The 6,000-nt window shown below is 32.6% G+C and overlaps 1 protein-coding gene across 1 annotated transcript in view; it reads right to left on the reverse strand.

Moving 5' to 3' along the window:
* The window catches only part of TFEC (transcription factor EC), a 70,746-nt gene extending 68,766 nt beyond the window's left edge, over positions 1 to 1,980 (reverse strand). Inside the window, exon 1 of the mRNA XM_081038383.1 lies at positions 1,864 to 1,980. The gene's annotated coding sequence lies outside the window, so the exon portion shown is untranslated. The remainder of the gene's footprint in view (positions 1 to 1,863) is intronic.
* Positions 1,981 to 6,000: the final 4,020 nt, after the last annotated feature.

The raw sequence follows: 6,000 nt of genomic DNA on the forward strand, positions 1-6,000 counted from the left end.
CTTACGTAAGGATTAACTAAGGTACTGATCAAGAAAAAAATCACACGTTTTCTACTTTCTCCAGAGGACAGAGTCATCAGTCACCTCACTGGACAGACTCATCCCCTGGTTTGTTTCTATACTTAACGATGGATATGCTCAGAGTTTTCCAAGCACTATAACCCCACATGTCACAATAAGTTGTCAAAAGGCTAATAAGAAAAAATGGTTGTTTGCAATAAAAAACAATGGATGTTTTAAATTTTGAGAGCAGAGTGGATGTATAAGTTGAATATGCTTATGGGAAAAATGTTTAATGGCAGGTATAATTCTGATGGAAAGAGCAAATCACCCATCATGTGAAAAGTGCCTGGCACATGGGAAGGACAATCATAAGCTACAGAAGAGGAAAAGTGTTTGATTAAGTGGAGGGAAAATTTAGAAGTTTATCCGAATTTAGTCTGCTGGTTAAAAAAAAAAAAAAGAAAATGCTGCTTACAAAACTGTTGCGGACTTCAGATGGTTCAGTAGGTTCAAATCCATCTGAATTTGCTTGGGATCAAAGGGAGTAGAGTGTAAATATCTGAGCTGCTGAGAAATTCCCCACAGACAGTAGCTGAGATCATTACCTGTCAGATTTTCAGTGCAGTAGGGACTGGTTTCGATTTGGGGGGAGTGGGGAAAGATGTTTGAGAGAATGGGGGATAAAGGAAATAGGAAAACAACTGATTGAACACACAGAAAGTTCTGGCTCAAATTCTTATCTGGATGGAAATACATGTAAGGATGCTGAATATCTTTCAAAACTTGGTTTGTTCATGTGCCTATCAACTTCTGTATTGGAAACATGTTCACACAAGAAGAAACAAAGAAAGGAACAAAGGGAGGAACGAAAGGATTCTCTGTCTCAGTGGAAGGAGCTAGAAAGTGAATCACTGCCTGTTCCTAGTATGCAGGCTGAGAAGTGTTCCAGGAAAGGCAAGAGGAGATTTGGAAATACTCTTCCATGGAAACTCAAGAATGAATATAAGGAGGCAGGGCAATCCTTATTAAAACTCAATCTCTGTTTCCTAGAGCCAGTCCCTTCAATTGTCTTTTCTAGTTCTACTTTAGAATTATCACCTATTCTTCAAACCTGAAGAAATAAAAAGAAAAACTCTAATCAAACGGGTCTTTAAGATCGTTAGGCTCAATCTTCTGCTGTATCTTTAGAGCAATTACAAAACTGGGAACAAGGGCTTTCTCTCCATAAGCAATCTATTTCTAGAACTGGCCACCTGAGGACATTCCACAACCTATCTTACTATGTCACTTTTCAACAATATCGATCTCCCCAATTTTCCCAATGCTTAACATAAACTAAGTATAATACATTCTCATACCATTTTTAGTTTTGTTTTGTTCATGAGTAAGCGGCCAAGACTGTCTCAGGTCCAATAAATACAATTTAACAGAATCACAAAATTATCTATCAATCTCTAAGCTTTCATAGGTAAAGAAACATCTGCCAAATGTTGATATATCTCCCAACACCTACACCCTATCCCACAGATTGTTTAACTGGCTGATAATTCACAACTCTGCAAAATAAGGAATATTTCTGTACATTAGTTTCTTGTTAGTCATTTTTTCTACAAGACTCCTATTACAAGACTTGTGATTCTCCCTGCTCTCCTCATGCAGCCTCTGCTCTATGCCTCAGAGACTCTTCTTTCTGCATAAGCATACTTTCTAAAACTGCGCAGGATCTATATTTTGCACTATACTTTTGTTTTGCAGGAATAAAATTTGCAATCTGCTATTTGCAAACATTACCTTTCTGGATCTGCTATCACTCCCTTGCTCAATCTAATATTTTTTACTATAAGAATTAATTAAACTTACCTCTATGAACAGTCTGATATGTCCAGCTGATTTCAGATCATTTTATTTGTACATTGATTTAAATTGAATTATTGCATTACCACATGTATGTTTATTATTTTATCCATATCCATCATTATTCCCTTTTAATCATATTTCATTAGTTCATTTAAAACTGCTGTAAAAGAATATTTTATTTTTTTTAGTTTCTTTTTTCAAACCACTGTTTTCAAAATTATTTTCTACTTCCACTGTGTTAATTATGACCATTTCTAAATAGTTCACTTATGCTAGAAACTTGCATAATATTTAAATGCCTCATAATTATTTTGGCTATCCAGAACTTATTAGAAACTATTGTGCCACAGTCATTAAAATTACGCTGACTTTTAAGAAACATTTTCAGCTTGTTTCATTTTTTGACGTCAACTCCAAGTTTCACTTCAACAAAATTTACTCATACATTGAACTATTCTACTGCTTTGGATTGAAACAGAAAATTTAAAAGTATGGTAATTAAAACCAAATAAATAGACAACATGAAAATTATATATAATTTGTTTTATAGATTAAAAAAAGATTATTTTAAGTCTGCAAATAGAGATCACAAAATTTGGATTCTTTAAGATAGTTTCTACCAAAAAAAGTAAAAGATTTACTACTAATTCAAAAGCTACTTAAAAGTATAAAGCTATCTTCAAATTCATCTAAAATAGAAGTGAAGCAGAATTGTGTGAATAATCTTGAAATGAACTCTACATTCTGTTTCATTTTGCTTTGTTGATACAGTCTCTGTACAGGGAAGAATTGTGAAAGTTATTTTAAAGTCTCTTAATATTAAGTGCAGTTTTCAGTAAATAAGTTACTAATAAATTTCATGAAATGAGTTAAACATTACCTTAGGTTTATTCTTTCTCAAAACGTCTTTTCCAATGAAACATTTTAAGACAGTATTGAAAGTATGAGATTATAATCCATGTAAATAAATAAATATACATTATATATATTTATATTATGTACATATGTGTGTGCATACTAGATGTACAGATATATACATAACCTTCAACTCACTACTCCAACTCTAATTATTACAATTGAAAACTATTACTATAAAAAATTACTGCTTTGGGATACCTGACATCTCCTACACAAAATTTCTGGATCCAAATCTTCATTTAAAAAAAAAAATTTAATCCTGGAAAAACAACATATGCTAAACATATGTTAAAAAATAACATATGTTATTTCTTCTATGAACAGTACTCATATTTTTCTACATTTAAAAGCCAATGAAATATATCTTGCTAAAATGTAAACAGAAATTAACATTTACTCAAAAAATAACATATAAGATGCAATAAAATGTTAAATCATGTTCCAATTTAGTAAATATCTAAGACTATTAAACTGGAAGAAGAAATCACTTTGGTTATCATGAACTAAAACAGTGATTTCTCCACCTTGATTAAAATAAGACATTAATACAGTTTCAGATATATTTTACCCAAATTACAGCAAATCATATCTTGACTATTCTAGTATCTTGATACCTAATGATCATGCAAAATGAAACCATACTTATAAGCAAGCTACACATATCAAAGTAAAATAGGTATCGATTAGACTCATCTTCAGAATTTGTTTAAAATACAGAAAATTAACCTGCCAGTTTAGTTACCTACCAGCAAGGATTGGATTCTATCAGTGTTATCACCTCTACAAACAGCACCAAATTACAATCCCTCTTCCCATAATATAAGCACCATGCCAAAAGAGACAACCAAAGTACACGATCAGATAGTGAATAATTTGGGCTGGTTGGAATCCACTTAGCTGAGGAAAGAGAAAAGAGAAGTGGCTCATTAGGGCATTTCCTGAAACTTGGTTGGAATTTCAGTTAAGGAAGAAGAAATGACACAGCAGTTTCAAGCAAGGGAACTTCCTTTCTTTATCTGAAATATGCTACCAATTTGAGAAACAGAACTCTAACAAAACCACTCCAGCACAGTAAAATGTCTCATTTATCCCATGATTGCCCATAATTAACATTTCTTCCCAGAATATACACAAGCAATATATGGTTGTTATCAAAATGGACTAAGGTCCCACATTGATTGCAGCATGTTAAGTCCCACAGTTAACATTACTTCAACAAACTGACTTGCACCAATTTTCAGTTAAGAATTGCAGTTTTGAATAGAGTTTATCAGATTTTAAGTTTTTACCTAAGCCATAAAAGTTCCCATATTTCATGTAATCACATTTTCCTTACATGTAATTTTATTCTCAATGTGGCTCCAGGATAATATTTATCTTGTCCATGTAGATGGAAGACATGCAATTCAGCTTGTAAGATTTCTAATTTGTATTGTTTTTCATAACCACTTTGATCTGTATTTTTAAGCACTATTCACTCACTACGGCCTTTATAAATGAAACTTGTAAAGGGGTCTCATTTAATATATTACGTAGTTATCTGCATGAACTTAAAAAATCTAAAAATACAGCTTTGTTCCTGTACGATAATTTGTGCTGTGAAAAATTGCATTCATTCTATAAGTTACATCATTTGCTTATTTTAGCTATATTTAAAAACAATATATATGAAACAAAGTGTTCATGTTAATTACTGAAGTTTCATGCATAGATTACATTCACTGGTCTCTTGCCTTTCTGTTTGAAAACATCATGACTCCTGCCCAAGTTACACATGAGCAGTGGATTCTGTCATGCTGAGGGCAGCCCTCTGACAAAACTTCCACTGAAGACAAGCTCTCATTCACTGAAATGATGACGGGGGCATGGAAGAACAGACAGAACAGCAGCAGCATCTACTCCAAGTACTCAGAATTGATCCCCTCACGCAGTAGACAGTGTGTATTAAATACTAAGCCTTAACTTCATATTAATCCCTCCTCCAAAACCAACACCATATTCATTCATTCATTCATTTATTAATAAGCTTCTATTAAATATCTGTGTACCGTGGATCAGGCACTGGGATACAAAGACAAACAGTTATTGTGAATACCCTCGCAAAGATTAAAATCTAATGGATTTTGGAAGATAAATTACCCATGGTTTAAATTAGCTAAAGGCAGGAAAGCAGTAATCTAATAGGGTAATGTACGAAATAACAACAACAACAAAAAATGATGTGGGGAATAAAAGGATTATTCTCTTACATCTGATTTTTGGAGGAAATAGAATATCCAAATGAGAAATGCCATGGAAGTAGAGCTTGTTGGCTTCTAAAGTCAAACATAATTAGGGACACTAAGGTAATCAATCAACACAATAGGTAATGTCTAAGTTAAAAAATGTTTAAGTTAAAAAATATTAACAGATGAAATAGGAAAAAAAATGCTACTTGCCAAGTAGCAGCTAACGCACCTTTGGAAATGGACTCATAAAGTAGTTCTGCAAATAAGTAAAAAGCAGACTAGAAGTCAGAATATTAGTCCTTCAAAAAAGGAAAACAATGTATTTGTTGTTATTCAGATTGTTTTTACAGCAGTCTCAAATATAAAAGTTTATTGTTACAAATCCTTTTAATTGATGTGAGAGTCTTTATGTTCGTGAGGACGCCTGTAACCTTACCAACGGTAGCTGAGCTAAAGGCAATCACTAATTTATGAAAAACATCCAATTTTATGAAAACATCCAATCTGTTAAACACCAAAGAAACCTAGCTTTTCCTGTAAAGAAATCAAATAAATCAAAGGAAAAGTTTTATTTCTTCTAAGAAGTTTGGAAAGCAAGTCCAAGATCAGTATTACTAGAGAAAACAAACAAATAAATGTGAGTATATAGATCTGGAATTTGTATGTCACTCATGAATATGAGTTGTACTTTTAGAGAGGTTAATATTACAATAAAGTCATTTGGCAAATAATTGATATCAATTATTCAAAAGTCAGATTTCATTACTAGTTTGGGGAAGTGCAGAAGTTAGAAAGTGAATGTGCCCTGTTTTTACATGATAACTCCAGACTTTGTCTGAATAGTACTTTAAGATGAACCCTAAATGTCAAATCTGGTCTTGAATTCAAGTATAATTTAAGAGCACCTAACATGCAGGAGTTCATTCCACTAAAACACTAACATTAAAACTTATCTAGATTCCTACCATTTCACTAGCCCATTAGCAAGTATAAT

Source organism: Rhinolophus hipposideros (genome assembly GCF_964194185.1).
Source record: "Rhinolophus hipposideros genome assembly, chromosome: 25".
Taxonomy (NCBI): domain Eukaryota; kingdom Metazoa; phylum Chordata; class Mammalia; order Chiroptera; family Rhinolophidae; genus Rhinolophus; species Rhinolophus hipposideros.